This window comes from Chiloscyllium plagiosum, chromosome 3 (genome assembly GCF_004010195.1).
Source record: "Chiloscyllium plagiosum isolate BGI_BamShark_2017 chromosome 3, ASM401019v2, whole genome shotgun sequence".
NCBI classification, from domain to species: Eukaryota; Metazoa; Chordata; class Chondrichthyes; order Orectolobiformes; family Hemiscylliidae; genus Chiloscyllium; species Chiloscyllium plagiosum.
Genome location: NC_057712.1, coordinates 21,924,940 through 21,942,376, shown reverse-complemented (window position 1 = coordinate 21,942,376; position 17,437 = coordinate 21,924,940).

Below are 17,437 nucleotides of genomic sequence, written 5' to 3'. Positions count from 1 at the left end.
TAAACCTCTATAAGGTCACCCCTCAGCCTCCGACGCTCCAGGGAAAACAGCCCCAACCTGTTCAGCCTCTCCCTGTAGCTCAGATCCTCCAACACTTGCAAAATCCTTGTAAATCTTTTCTGAACCCTTTCAAGTTTCACGATATCTTTCCGATAGGAAGAAGACCAGAATTGCAAGCAATATTCCAAACATGGCCTAACCAATGTCCTGTACAGCCGCAATATGACCTCCCAACACCTGTACTCAATACTCTGACCAATAAAGGAAAGCATACCAAACACCTTCTTCACTATCCTATCTACTTGTGACTCCACTTTCAAGGAGCTATGAACCTGCACTCCAAGGTCTCTTTGTTCAGCAACACTCCCTAGGACCTTACCATTAAGTGTATAAGCCCTGCTAAGATTTGCTTTCCCAAAATGCAGCACCTCACATTTATCTGAATTAAACTCCATCTGCCACTTCTCAGCCCATTGGCCCATCTGGTCCAGATCCTGTTGTAATCTGAGGTAACCCTCTTTGCCCTCCACTACACATCAAATTTTGGTGTCATCTGCAAACTTACTAACAGTACCTCTTATGCTCACATCCAAATTATTTATGTAAATGACAAAACGTAGAGGGCTCAGCACCGATCCTTGTGGCATTCCACTGGTCACAGGGCTCCAGTCTGAAAAACAACCCACCACCACCACCCTCTGTCTTCTGCCTTTGAGCAAGTTCTATATGCAAATGGCTAGTTCTCTCTGTATTTCATGAGATCTAACCTTGCTAATCAATCTCCCATGGGGAACCTTGTCGAATGCCTTACTGAAGTCCATATAGATCACATCTACTGCTCTGCCCTCATCGACCTTCTTTGTTACTTCTTCAAAAAACTCAATCAAGTTTGTGAGACATGATTTCCCACGCACAAAGCCATGTTGACTATCCCGAATCAGTTCTTGCCTTTCCAAATACATGTACATCCCTCCAACAACTTGCCTACCACTGAGGTCAGGCTCACTGGTCTATAGTTCCCTGGCTTGTCTTTACCGCCCTTCTTAAACAGTGGCACCACGTTTGCCAACCTCCAGTCTTCCAGCACCTCACCTGTGACTATCAATGATACGAATATCTCGGCAAGAGGCCCAGCAATCATTTCTCTAGATTCCCCCAGAGTTCTCGGGTACACCTGATCAGGTCCTGGGGATTTATCCACCTTTAACCGTTTCAAGCCATCCAGCACTTCCTCCTCTGTAATCTGGACATTTTGCAAGATGTCACCATCTATTTCCCTACAGTCTATATCTTCCATATCCTTCCATATTTTTAAAGTTGGAAATGATGTCTGTTACATTATATGTACATTGATTGCCATAATTTCTTTTTTATGGGATTAAAACACAGCAAGGATATTTTTGATGTGTAACATAGAATGCACTCTATCTTACTTCATTTAAACATCCATTAAGAAATGACTAGTGGGATACTGCAGGAATCTGTGCTCGGACCCCAGCCACTCACAATAAAAATATTAATATTTTCTTTTATTATTAAGAGGAAACCAGTTGCAATATCTCCATGTTTACAGTTAACACAATCCGAGTGGGAGGATGAAATATGAGGAGGGTGTAGAGATGCTTCGGTGTGATTTGGACAAGTTGAGTGAGTGAGCAAATGCAAGGCTGATGAAATACAATGTGGGTGAATGTGAGGCTATCCACTTTGATAGCAAAAGCAGGAAACTGGATTATTATCTGAAAGGCAATAGATTTGGAATGCGGGAGGTGCAACAAGGTCTGGGTGTCCTTGCACATCAGCCATTGGAAGTAAACATGCAAGTGCAGCAGACGATGATGAAAGGTCAAATGGTATGTTGGTCTTCACAGCAAGTGGATTCAAGTACGGAAGTAAATGTTGCAATTGTACAAGACCTTTGCAGGGCTTTCCCTCTCTCCTGGATGCATGCAATTACTGTTGAGGGGAGCAATTGCATGGATTCAGCCACCCTCTAATACCTCACCGAAGTTGGTATGCTGTATTTGTGATTCAAAACAATGTTTGTTTTCAGGCCATTAGACTGTGAAAAATATCTGCCTTGAACATTATTTTGTCTCCAGCTGGCATCTATGCATTGGTCAAGTTCATGGAAAAGAAAACCTGATGGACTGTAAAGCAGGATTGGCACACATGCAAAGTAGGGACTGATTAATGAGGTCATGAACACAGCACGTCCATTCTTATTTCACAATACAATCCTGTCTTAAAGTGGAGATTCTGCACTGCATGTTAAACTGAAAATAAAAGCATTGAAGCTGACTTAGTAGTAAAATCTGTTAAATTGAGGTTTTTAAAATGATAAAGATATTCAATAGTGTAATTGTCTCATGTCGTGGGAGAATTCAGAATTCACAATGGTGCATAATCTTGATATTATAGTTGGTTGAGTATAGGTCTGAAAGGATTAATACTGAGGGGTACCATAAACACCACCCATTGCGTTTATGTCATATCGACGTGTGGGCAGAAGAGCTCAGCATCTTGAAGGAGTGAAACCTAACATTGGTCCTTCTCAAAGTCTTTGTATTGATGTTTATTGTATCAATAAAATCTGTAACTAATTGCTGACATGCAATAAATTATATCTTGCTAATGACAAGAGACTCTTCTTGTTTGACCAATGTTTCCTCTACCACATGAGGCTCAAAACGTCAATTCTCCTGCTTCTCAGATGCTACCTGACCTGCTGTGCTTTTCCATCACCACATTCTCAACACTGAACTAGTAAACCTTTTGTGGGCTTTCTTTTCACTCTGAGGGCTGCAAACCTTTGGAATTTCTTTCCTCAAAAGACAGTGGGTGCAGAATTATTAAATATTTTGCGGACAGAGGTAAAGAGATTCTTGATTTCCAATGGGATGAAAAATTATGGGGACATGCTGGAATGCAGAGGTGAGGATAAAAGCAGAGTAGCTATGATCTTATTGAATGATAGAGCAGGATCAAAGAGTCGAATGGCCTATTCTAACTCCTCATTCAAATGTTTATTCAACTCCAGTGTATCTTTCCTGAGATAAGAAAGACAAAAACTGTTCATAGTATTTCAGATGTATTTTGAATAGTGCCTTTTTTCAATTTAGCAAGATTTTCTTTTTTATAGATATTTTATTCCCTCTGAAATGTAGGCCAACATTTCATTTGCCTTCCCGATTACCTGCTGAAATTGGATGCTAGCTTTTTGCGATGTATGCACAAGGACTCCCAAATCCATCTGTGCTGCAATCTTTCTACATTTAAATAACATTCATCTCCTCTACTCTTCCTGCCAAAGTGTATAATGCCCCATTTTCTCACATGTCCTCTGCAGAAGACAAAGAACATGACCAGGTATTGCACTTTTTTTGGAATTAAATATAAAGGTGTGAAACATTAGTTCCTTGGTGCGTTTTCCATGGCAATGTCTTGATCAATCAGAGACAATTTCAGCCAAAATAGTACCCTGTTTTCATGTAGTTTTTATTTTTGCTGCTTTTGAAACTTGACATGCTTCCAACAGTCCTGGTGAGTGCAAGATGAACAGTTTGACACCATGTCTCATTTTATTTTGGCAATATCAACTTCTGTACTACCAGGCAACTGCAGTAAACTCCTTGGATATATAATAGGTTATTATATTTATGATTTGGAAATAATTTGAAAACAAGACAAGCAAAGCAAATGGACAAATATTTCAATTAAGAGTGTACTGAAGTAGCTTTGAACTGATCCTTTTTACCTCAATTTGTAGGCAGAAACACTGAGGTGAGTAACTGTTGTTTTACAGATTTTAGAACACCATACGTACACTTTAAGAAATCAAAGTTTATTTCCAATAGTTTTATGAGTCCGTTAGGACCATTTTATTTGTTTTGGCAAGAGCGCAGCTTGTTTCTCATCGCTAGTATTTTACTTGCATTGTTCAAAGTTTTCTGTCTATTCCTTCCCTTCCACACTATTATTCATTACCTTTTATATTTTGATTTTACTCTCATTGAAACCCTTGAACACACCTTGCCTTTTGCTCAATTTCCTACGCACTGTCACATTCTTTCTCCAAGCTTATCTGTCTATTTGTCACCTCATCTCCCACAGTTTCAGAGCTGCATCATCACTCAGATTGCAATGCAAATATATCCGCAGTCTAATGTCCAGTTACCACAGCCAGCTACGTAGCCCAACAGGAACCGACGCAGATACAGATGGATTGTGAATAAACCTGAGGTAAGATGTGCTTACACAAAACTGGAGGAGTACGCAAATATAAACTGATGATGAAATAAAACATTGTAAATAAAACAACATTTGCTTTAAAGCCTCTTCACCCAAAAATATGATTAATAAAAACAAACACCAGAAAGCAATGTTTTGAGTGGAAAGTAAACAACATTTATATTGAGCTAACATAACACATTTCATCCTCATGTTTATGGATGAAGTGGTCTGTTGTCATCTGCAATTTATTTTACAGGAAATCAGCACACCCCCCACCATCCATCCTGTATCTCTGCAGTAATCAGGTATTTAAGATGTGCATCTAGGAGTTGCTTTAATACATTTTAGCAATTGAAAGTTAAAAAAATGCCTATGCTTTCTCTTTTCAACCATGGTAAACACCATCATTAACTTTTACGAGCTTTGAATGTTTTTATTCAGGTCTCTACAAATGTCTTGCACAAGCTGTGTGAAGTTTGCTGAGCTGTAAATGTAGAAGAAATCTCAGCACACTCTGGAAAATGGTCCTAGAAATAAACTTTAATACCTCAGCAATATTTTTTGCAATTGCTTTTCATCACCCATTTAGAAATCAATTTCTGTTAAGAAGTTCCCGGTGTGCCATGGAAAATGGCTACTGCAGTGAACCATTATTTACATAATAGACATAAATGGGATAGCAACAGTGTTGAAAGGATTTATACAAACAAAAAGGAAATCTTATATGGAATACAGGTGCAGAACACAGACAGACTAGGAATAAGTAGGAAAACGGTCCCACAAACCATTTTGAATACATTTATTTACTGCTACTGAATGATCTACAGATAGATTCCAAAGTGCATGATGTACAATGGGAATGTGAGTGACCTGCCTGGATGTTCTTACATGAATATTGCATCAAGATCCTGCCCGTACTATAAGATGCCAATTTGTCTGCACTTTTTCAGACTGGAGAGCAACTATAGTTTAGACCGATAGTAGGATTAGGTCTGTAAAGAGCACACTACCATTTTACTCAATCTATCATTTTGCTCCTGCCCTAGCATGGGGGTGGGGTTTGAGGGAGGGGGGGGGGGTAAACATCACATCAAAGCCCACACTTTAACCTATACTCAAGTAAAACATGACATGTTCAACCTGGATGCCTAGTTTACATTGAAACTAATTCTATCATTTCATGGCGCATGGCTGACAATTCTGACTTGTACCTTATTTTCATCTTGCATCTTATTTATGACTATTTGAGTTAGGAGCAGGAGTAGGCTGTAAGAGTTTATAAAATGTGATATGGATTGACTGCCTACATTGATTGCCTGCAGATTGGGTGCTTTTTGAGCAAAAATAAAACATATCTGCAAGTACAATTCTGCAAGTGCATAGATTTATATGTGTGTGACTGTAAGTGTGCATGTGAGGGAGAAAAAGAGAGAGAGAGCGAGAGAATGTGCAGTGAGTATGGGCTTGTGAGTGTGAGTGCGTGTGAGAGAGTGTGTGTTTGCATGTGTGCATGTTTTGTAGTGTGTGCATGAGTGTGATGGACTATAAGCCTGTGAGAGGGTGTGATGAGTATATGTATGTGTGTGTGTGTGCGTCTGAGAGAGAGTGTGTGTATGAGAGGATCTTTGTGAGTGTGTGAGTATGTAAAAGTGTGTGTGTGTGAGTGTACAGTGGAGTGGGGTCACCTGTAGCGTGACATGAACTCAAGGTCCCTGTTGAAGTCATCCTCATGGGTTCCGAACTTGGTTATCACTCTGCGTTGTTGCGTATTCTGAAGTCCGTTGGAGGATTGTCACCTGAAGATCTGAGGCCAAATGTCCCTGATGGCTGAAGTGTCACTCACACACACACAAGCACACATATGGACACACACTCTTACGTACTCGCACACTCACATAGACTCTCACACACACAGACTGTCTCTCAGACACACACACACATCCACCCGCCACGCTCACATCCACGCACACAGTCTACCAAGCATGCGCACAAGCAATCTCACAGACACTCACACTCACACGCACTCATGTTTACACTCACATTCTCTCTCTCTCTTTCTCCCTCACATACACATACACACATTTAATTCTATGGGGTGAGTTTACATTTGCAGAATTGTATTTGCAGATACATTCCATTTTGCTCAAAAAGCACAAAATCTGCAGGCAGTCAATACAGGCAGTCAATCCATATCACATTTTATAAATTCCTACTTTGGAAATAGAACCAGTCTGACTTAAGATTGGAATACAGACAGACTCTAACCTCACATCTTTACTAGATTGTCTGAGCTGAGATGCCATCTTTTTTATATAAAACCTTTAGTTATCTCGAGAATGTGACATAAAAGAAGTTCTGGGATTTACATATTAATGAACCAAAACCTGCAACCCATTCTAAACGGTGAAAGACTTAACAGCAATCTAGGTTTGTTCAATGTATTGTTTTAATTGCATGGCACTGTGATCGTTTGCTATAAATTCTGTGTCTTACGATCCTGCCCCACTAGTCACCTGATGAAGGTGCAGTGCTCTGAAAGGAAGTACTCCCAAATAAACCTGTTGGACTATAACCTGGTGTGTGTGATTTTTAACTTTGTCCACCTCAGTCCAGCATCGACACCTCCACATAATAAATAAGCAAATTCAATCAAATGCTGTTATGCATTAATTAAAGATTTCAACAGTGCTGAATAATGGCTAATTAAAAATAATATTATAATGAAACCTTTCTTCTTTTGAAAAACTTTATGCAATCTGATTCACACTTTTGGCTAATTTTCTTTTTGTCCTGTATAAAATTACTGAAGCTATAAGCAAATGCGAGATTGTTAATGAAGGCATGTTAATCACTCTTTCATGGTGTATGTGTCTTGTTGGTTCAGAAAGCATTTGTTGCTCATTCTGAATTGCCCTTGAGAAAGTGGCACTTAGACACTTGAGTAGTTGTCATCCAAATTGTGCAGGAAGAGGGCTCTTAGTGAGGGGTCTCTGGGATTTTTGCCTAGCAACGGTGAAGAAATTACAGAGTCCCAGGTTAGGTTAGTGTGTGGTTTGGGAAGGGGTCTTTCTAATGCTGTTGTTCCTTGTGTTTTCTGCCGTTATCTTTCTAGGTGGTAGAGGTCAGTGCTAAGATATTTTCGAAAGAGGTTTGAAGGTTTGCAACAATGAATCTTACTTCTGGTTCACATACTTTTGCTATTGTGCATTAATGGTAGGAGTAGTGGGCCGGGATATTGTCAGTAGGAACAACCCTCATTCAGGCAAATGGAGAGTATTCTTTACACCCTTGTGACTCTTGGATGGTGGACAAGCTTTAGATAGTCAGTAGGGAAGTTACTTGCCACAGAATTCAAAATCTGTTGTTGTAACACAGTATTTATATGACTGGCCCAGTTCGGTTTCTGGTCAATGGTAAATTTAGAATGTTGATAGTGGGGGAATTCAGTGATGGTAATGCCATTAGTTGTCAAAAGAAGGTTTTCATATTTTCTTTTGTAGGTAATGATCATTGTTGGTACCTATCTGATATGAATATAAGAGTAATGTTACATTATTAGATTTGAATTGTGCAATTTAAATTAGGAGTAGAGCAAACAGCAGAGGATTACTGCAAGGAAATTTCAAGAATATGCTTCAGTGACAGTGGACTGCATGATTGTTGCAGCTTGTATTTGTTGCCTAGGTGTTGCTTTCTGTAGGGCTAGAAGCAACAGTTTCCAGATTACAGACTTGTAAACTTTACCTATCTGCTTAGCAGAAGTCTTAATGGTTACTGAGCTTTTCAACTGAACCATATTCTTTCTTGCCCAATTTGTGTAGAAACAAAATAAACAATACAAAATGCTGGCATTATTGTCACTTGAGGAGTGAGCATTGTTAAATCACAATTCTTCCTTAATCCAATAGTCAATAGACTCAGGAAAGGGCTGTCAGAGATATCAAGGGACCAGAAGTGAACACTCCACTGTGACTCCATCATACTTGAAAATAACTGAGGAAGGCTCCTTCCGAAGATTCACTTTCAGCAGGGAGCAATTAACCAGTTCCCTTTTATGCATGTATGACTGACCACCCCAAAAGACGTTAGGTGTAACATGGGATCATTGGGTGAGGAAGGATCCCACTATCAGGTGGCAGCCTGAATAATGGTCTCAGTAATGAGCTGAAAGAGTTTATGAGCTTATAACATTTAGTGATTCTACCTTACATCAGGATCTTAAATAGTACAGAAAGTCTCTGAAATGAGATGTTCAAAATCAGAATCTTGAGGTCTTGACCCCACATGTCCCACCCACTGCACAACCTCTCAGTCCATCAACCTGCAAAGTCATCCTTTGAATTTTAATACTATGAACATGAAAAGCCAAATAGAAGAATAATTACTCATAACATTTTGAAAAAAAAGTAACTGATAGACATTCATGTTTGATTGGCAAGTTCATTTTAGAAATTTATTTGATTTCAGATCACCATACTATCTCCCTAGGACTTGAGATTATTATTTAATTAGTCTTAAAATCTAAATTGGACACTGCTTTTATTATTTTGATATACACTTCAGACACTATGCTTGAAAGAAGAATCTTCATTTTCTTTTGAATTCTTTCCCTTTACATTTGCCTTCATTGTGGATAGTGCATTCTTACTGTCAAGGTTTTGAATGACTAATTTATGCAAAAAACAATTAAGACTGAAGTGTGCCACTTTTTGTTTTGCCCACAGCTGCAATGAACTAGCTGAGGAATTGATTTCCCCTGAAATGTTTGATGTCTGCTGAAACCAAATAAAAAAATAATTAGTGTTAGAATAAACCCTTGGGTCTTATTAGTATTCATAAGATTAATCACACTGTTACCAATAGGATGTCTAACTAAAGAGCTGCTGAATAGAAATTAGCTTTCACTTCCATATTTTAAGGATGCAATAGTAGGAAAACAGGTAATAATATGTTAAAATAGTTAGACCAGAATATATGCATTACATTACAAAGATCTGTGTCATCTGAAAGTACATCTGAATAAAATCAATATGTTATTCTCTGCTGCAATTGCTTTAATTACACATTTTCCACTTAACACATTCACTCAGCTAGTTAATTTATTATAGTAATATTATAGGCAAATATTTGAGTATATCCACCACATTTCATCTGAATACCACAGTCTACTCCTTTAATTTGATGATCGTTAATTCAAAATAATAGGTGTGTTTGAATTGAAACTGTGCTAATAAAAACTTACATGCCATTGTAATGTGATTGAAATTTCTCATAATTAAAATCTTTTGGAGCAAAAACAAGAATGAAATAGCAGGAGTAAGCCAAAAGTGCATTTCTGAAACAATGATCACAGATCATAATGCTGAGAATTGCCCAAGGGATATCAATTAATATATTACAGGAAATTGCAAAGTTTTAAACTAAAACATTTAACTGTTACATTGTATTGTCTATAAGTATCAGATGATTCTAATCATTTAGGGACATAAAAATGTGGGACCAGGACTATTCCATTTAGCCCCTCCAGTTTGTGCTATTACTCAACAAGCTCGTGGCTGATTGTAAGTTAACTCCAATTAGTTCCTTTACTTTGATGTTACTTAATACCCTTACTAACGCAAAAATATTTATGGAGTTATTTTGATAGAAAGGGTGAAAGTCAACTGCTGAATGGGTGCTGTGTTAACAAAACCCATCTGTTTGAAAATTTTGATTTGGCACTCAATTATAAATCTGACTGCTGATTATCATGGTTTGAAATTGGATTGAGGCACTAAATCAGAGATCTGCAGGTTTGACGCTTTAGTGTTGAATGGACACAGGCCTGAGTTTTCACAATGCTGGAGACTCTTTTTATTGTTACAAAAATGGTGCAAGAGGCCAAGTATCAGAGATTGCACTCCCAAACATAGCACCTATATTATCACTGGATCAGCAATGAGGCCAAGTGACAATTCATATGTGTGTGTTTCACGAACGCAACTGCCCATATAAACCAGCGGCTGCTTCCACCCATGCCTTTATGAAGCTAGCTGTGTAAAGCATGTATATGCAGACTAGACCTGGTGGAGCAGACCTGAACTTTGTGGATTAATTGAGATAGTCAGGGTATCTTTCTAGAGAGGAAGCAGACCCCACAGATTATGTTAAAATCACACAACTTTTCTTTTATTTCAAAAATATACTTTATTCATAAAATAATTTGATGGTCTGTACAGTTGGTCATGCCATACATACATAAACATTTGCATACAGAGGTCAGAATTTATCATTTGTATATACAGGTCTGTACATTTATCAATCATATGTCCATATATTTAGCTGAGGCGTCAGCAGAGCCCAAATGACTGCGTGGGCCCCTTGTTCTTCTTAGGCAGGCAGATGTTACACGGTAGTCTTTCCTCACCGCGCCTTGGCGGCAGCTGCCTCAAGCTTTAGCGCGTCCCTCAACACGTAGTCTCGGACCTTGGAATGTGCCAGTCTGCAACACTCAGTCGGGGTCAGCTCCTTCAGTTGGAAGATCAACAGGTTTCAGATCACCCAGAGAGTGTGCTTCACTGAGTTGATGATCCTCCAGGCACAGTTAATGTTCGTCTCAGTGTGCGTCCCAGGAAACAGACCATAGAGCACGGAGTCTCGCGTCACGCGCTGCTCGGGATGAACCTCAACAAACACCACTGCATTCCTCTCCAGACTTCTTCTGCATAGGCACATTCCAAAAGGAGGTGTGTGACAGTCTCATGTCCCCCCCCCCCGCAGCTGCTTCGAGGGCAGCGTGCGGTGTGTCTGAGAGTCCGGGCGTGCATAAAGGATCTCACAGACAGAGCCCTTCTCACCACCAGCCAAGCCATGTCTTGGTGCTTGTTGGAAAGTTCTGGCGATGAGGCATTCTGCCAAATGGCTTTGACAGTCTGCTCAGGGAACCGCTCGATAGGATCCGACCTCTCCTTTTCCTGAAGGGTCTCAAGGACACTACATGCTGACCACTTCCTGATGGACTTGTGGTCAAAGGTGTTTTTCTTCATAAACTTCTCCATGAAGGACTGGTGATACGGAACGGTCCAACTACTCACAGCGTTCTGTGGCAACACCGGGTTATAGTCCAACAGGTTTATTTGGAAGCACTAGCTTTCGGAGCGCCATTCCACAACCACCTCAAACGTTGGCACCTCCAAGTCATGGCGACTGCAGATTATGGTCCTGAGACACCATTGTGAATTGTAAGAGGCCATTTGGAATTGTTTAAAGCAGGTGTGAATTTGTTTAACTGAAGTGTAAACTCGTTAATTTTCAAGCTCATTGAGACAGCCAGCTAACATGTCAAAAAACTGTCAAAATGACCTCTAACACCAACAGTTGAAAGAAACTGTCACAAGTATCAGAAGCAACAATAAGACGTGTCAAAAGAACCTATTAAATTATCGCTGAAAAGCAACTGTCAAAAGAAATTGTCAAACATGTCAAGTATTTAAAGCTGCTACCCTTTAAACTTTAGGAAAATAATGTGCTGAGTATTAAAAAAGTCATTGTTTGCTATTTCCCTCCAATTCTTGACATAATCTTTGGTTACCATTACTGGGTAAGCGCTGCATGACTGATTTCCCATGCTTCCTTTATCACAGAAGGTTGCCTATTATTTCACAGTTCAATTTGCAGGTGGCACGGTGGCACAATGGTTAGCACTGCTGCCTCATAGTGCCAGAGACCCTGGGTTCAATTCCTGCCTCAGGCAACTGTCTGTGTGAAGTTTGCACATTCTCCCCCCCTGTCTGTGTGGGTTTCTTCCCACAGTCCAAAGATGTGCAGGTTAGGTGAATTGTAGCATGCTACATTGCCCGTAGTGTTAGGTGAAGGGGTAAAGGTAGGGGTTGCTCTTCCGAGGGTCGATGTGGACTTATTGGGCCGAAGGGCCTGTTTCCACACTGTAAGTAATCTAATCTAATTGAAAGTTCCAATTAGTTATCGACTTGAAATCTAATGTTTGCTTTTAAATGGAATCATGTAGGCACTTGAATGAAATGTGTGTGACTGCAAAAAATTACGCATTCAGAGAAGTTAAACGTAATGATATAGTCATCAGAATATTTCTACAAGAAGGCAAAATAGACAGTTTGTGCTTTGGTTTGTTTCATATTAGCATGACGTCATCTGGCCATTTTAGATACTGGGTGAGTTGGCATGGAAGTTGTAAAGCTAATAGGTGACTTGTGGTAACATTAACTGTATGAGTTGGCACAAAGTTGGCACAGTGGGTTTAAAAGGGCCTTGTGGTGAATGGGGCATAGGTTTGCCTGCAGATATATAGGATTATGGAGAGAGTGAAGGGTCATAGCTTGGCATGGAAGATATGAAGACTTTTGTGGGATGGGTGACAGTGTGAGGATTAGCATGGGAAGTGTGTGGAGAGCGGTGAGGCTGTGTGAGCGGTGAAGACTGGAGGGCTGATTTATGTTTATTTTTAAACTTCCACATAATTTTAATGTACCGAGGCAGGGCTTCCACCCAGAATATCCCCACACCTGGCGACCTTTGCATTTGTTCTGATGGTGGACAACCAAACTCCCAAAGAAACCAGCTATCCCGGGACAAACATCCCATCTTTCAAGGCACATTCACCTGTGTCACATATGCAGAGCTTGAAAATGTCCTAACTCCAAATTCTGTCCGCAGTATTCATGGAGTACTTCGTAAAATGTCCACCTGCTCACCTCCATTCATGGGGAGGAGAGAGCTGTGGAATCGTACTGACAAGGCTGAGGGACTAAGTGAAGTGTTCTGGTGGAGGAGTTCCAGAGGCAGAGCCATGTTCTGGATTTGCAGGAGTTGTGAAGGTGACAATTGTATCCTCCTTCAAAAAAGCTTGCATGGCTCTTTTTGGCCTCTTCTTCTCTTCCATTCTCAATGCAAACCAAGAGAGAACCATATCCTGATGCTGATAGCCAGACAGCACCATGCCCCTGCTGTCACCTATAGGATGTCTAATATGATAGACTAGCGCAACAGTTTCATATTCAATGAATTCCTCAGAATTGTTGGAATTAATAAGTGTTGGTGAGGTCTTGACACAGCACCACAGAAAGTCTGCCAAAGTCTTTCCATTGTCCTTTTTTAAATGACCAGCAGCAAGTCAATAGTTAAAGGTAATACCTCTCAGTCGCCTCTGCTCCAGGGAAAACAAACCCAACTTATCCAGTTTCACCTTGTAACTGGGACTTATCCTCCAAGCATCTATATGTTGCAATTTTGCACTGTTTAGCAAATAATACTGCATTATTTAGTTGGTAATGTGCTCTTCATTTGATGGTGTTCCATTGCTCAGTAGATAATTTTTTTTTCTCTTGCAAATAATGTTATGTGATGTAGAAGATAATGTAACATTATCTAGGAAAATGCTCAGTTTATTCAGTTGACCTTGGAGATAATGCTTCATGATTCTTTAGGAATTGTTCTGCTATTCTATCCATGTTATTGTTATTTAGTGAGTATCCAGACGGAGGAGGAACTACACCCATGTTTTCCTGAAGTCTCCTTTCCAGATACAACAAATACAAGCCTTCTATCATTTCATTCTGCCTACCAGTGTCAACGCTATAGGATTTCAAGCTGAGGAGGGTGAACCTGCCTCTGGCCATGGAATACTTAACATACCCTTTAACCACAAACACAGCCGGGACTGCCGAACCAAAACTCCAAGGCCATAACGCTCCACTGTTGGGCACCCTAGCTGTGGAGCCTGGGTCTATACCATCAATTGATAGGCTGGAAAGGAAAAATAAAGACCTTCTCAGAACACATAGATGGCACACATGACACTTCATTGTAAGTAAGTTCGCACACTTCTCAATACATGTTTGTTTTCCATCATCAGCTATGGGAGCGAATGGTTTTTTAACTCCAACTACAAGAAGAAAGGCACAGAAGCTAATAATGCTCAGTGCTTCATAATGTTTGGTGTTTCAACCATTGAGGTAAACAGCCCCTGAACCATATGCAGGTTCTGACTTTGGAATGGTGATTGTCACTTTGATGAATCTTTCCAGACACAAAGCATTGGTTGTATTTCATAGCCATTGGTGGGATTCATTCATAATGTTGCATGATGTGGCCAAGGATGCATGGATCCAGGTTTAAACTCCACACTAGGTTAATGTCTGAAGGTCTAATGTGTCTTTCACTTGTACTGTATGGGTCTCTGCTTAAAGCTTTTAAGGACATTTGGAAGTCCTCACATTGTTAAAAAAAAGTGGAGCCCCTCCCTCAGAGAACGAATCATTTACTCCTCCCATTCTGGGAGTGGTGACAGCCAGTTTCAACTCCAATGCACTTTTGCTATTTGAATAGGACAGTAGTTAAAATTCACAGAAATAGTCACAGACTTAGCCTCTCAGTCTAGGTGGCCTCTGAATCACCAGCATTTCTTATCTAATTGAATCTTCTCTACCTTTCCACCCAACTGATCTATTTAACTGCCCATCTCTCACTTTACATGTGAGACCCAGGCATAGAACATAGAACGTAGAAAATAGAACATTGCAGTGTAGTACAGGCCCTTTGGCCCTCGATGTTGTGCTGACCTGTGAAACCAATTTGAAGCCAGTCTAATCTGCACTACTCCATTCTCGACCATTTATCCAATGACCATTTGAATGCCCTTAAAGTTGGCAAGTCTACTACTGTTGCAGGCAGTACGTTCCACGCCCTTACTACTCTATGAGTAAAGAATAACCTTTAACATCTGTCCTATATCTATCACTCCTCAATTTAAAGCTGTGTCCCCTTGTGCTAGCCATTACCATCCAAGGAAAAAAGCTCTCACTGTCCATCCTATCTGACCCTCTGATTATCTTATATGTCTCAATTAAGTTGCCTTTCAACCTTCTTCTCTCTAAAGAAAACAGCCTCAAGTGCCTCAGCCTTTCCTCGTAAGACCTTTCCTCCATACCAGGCAACGCTCCTGGTAAAGCTCCTCTGAACCCTGTCCAAAGCATTCACATCCTTCCTCTAATGCAGTGACCAGAAATGTATGTAATACTCCAAGTGCGGCTGCACCAGAGTTTTGTACAGCTGCAGCATGACCTCAAGGTTCCGAAACTCAATCCCTCAACCAATAAAAGCAAACACACTGCATGCTTTCTTAACAACCTTTTTAACCTGGCTGGCAACTTTCAAGGATCTATGTACATGGACACTGAGATCTCTCTGCTCATCTACACCACCAAGAAACTTACCATTTGCCAAATACTCTTTATTCATGTTACTCTTTCCAAAGTGAATCACCTCACACTTTTCCACATTAAACTCCGTTTGCCACCTCTCAGCTCAGCTCTGCAGCGTATCTATGTCCCTCTGTAACCTACAACATCCTTCTGCACTATCGACCTGAGCAACACCAGCAAATTTACTAACCCATCCTTCTATGCCCTCATTCAGGTCATTCATAAAAATGACAAACAGCGTTGTCCCAAAATAGATCCTTGCAGTATACTAGTAACTGACCTCCAGGATGAATTTTTCCCATCAACCACCACCCTCTGTCTTCTTTCAGCTAGCCAATTTCTGATCCAAACTGCTAAATCACCTTCAATCCCATGCTTCCTTATTTTGTTCAATAGCCTACCGTGGAAAACCTTATCAAAAGCCTTCCTGAAATCCATATACACCACATCAATCACTTTACTGTCATCCACCTGTTATCATCTCAAAGAACTCAATAAGGTTTTTTGAGGCATGATCTACCCTTCACAAAACTGTGTTGACTATCCCTAATCAATTTATTCCTTTTCTAGATGACTATAAATCCAATCCCTTATAACCTTTTACCCACAACTGAAGTAAGGTTCCCTGGTCTATAATTACCAGGGTTGTCTCTACTCCCATTCTTTAGCAAGGGGCCAACATTTTCTATCTTCCAGTCTTTTGGCACTATTCCTGTAGACAATGACAACATAAAGATCCAAGCTAAAAGCTCGGCAATCTCCTCCCTGGTTTCCCAGAGAATCCTAGGATAAATCTCACCTGCCCCAGGGGACTTATCCATTTTTAAACTTTCCAGAATTGCTAACACCTCTTCCTTGTGAACCACAATCCCATCTTGTCTAGTAGTCTGTATCTCAGTATTCTCCTTGACAACGTTGTCTTTTTCTAGTGTGAATACTGATGACAAGCATTCATTTAACTCTTCCCCTATCTCCTTTGACTCCACACACAACCACCACTATTACCCTTGATTGGCCCTAATCTTACTCTTGTCATTCTTTTATTCCTGATATACCGATAGAAAGCTTTAGGGTTTTCCTTGATCCTATTCGTCAATGACTTCTCATGTCCCCTCCTGGCTCTTCTTAACTCTCTCTTTAGGTCTTTCCCGGCTAACTTGTAACTTTCAAGTGTCCTAACTGAGCTATCACATCTCATCATAACATAAGCCTTCTTCTTCCTTTTGACCAGAGATTCAACTTCCTTAGTAAACCATGGCTCTCGCGCTCGACCACGTCATCCCTGCTTGACAGGTACATACTTATCAAGGACCCACAATAGATGTTCCTTGAATAAGCTCCACATTTCAATTCTGCCCATCCCCTGCAGTTTCCTTCCCCATCCTATGCATCCTAAATCTTGTCTAATTGTATTGTAATTGCCTTTCCCCCAGCTATAACTCTTGCCCTGCGGTATATACCTATCCCTTTCCATCGCTAAAGTGAACATAACGAAATTGTGGTCACTATTACCAAAGTGCTCACCTACCGCCAAATCTAACACCTGGCCGGGTTCATTACCCAGTACCAAGTCCAATGTGGCCTCGCCCCTTGTTGGCCTGTCGACATATTGTGTCAGGAAACCCTTCTGCACACACTGGACAAAAGCTGACTCATCTAAAATACTTGAACTATAGTATTCCCAGTCAATATTTGAAAAGTTAAAGACCCCATAACAACTATTCTGTCACTCTCATTCCTATCGAGGATTACCTTTCCTATACTATCCTCTACATCTCTGGAACTATTCGAAGGCCAATAGAACACTCCCAACAGGGTGACCTCTCCTTTCCTGTTTCTAATCTCAGCACATGCTACCTCAGTAGATGAGTCCTCAAATGTCCTTTCTGTCACAGTAATACTGTCCTTGACTAACACACACACACACACACACACACCTTGCTAGCTTCTCTGTTCTTACTGAAACATCTAAATCCTGGAACCCGTAA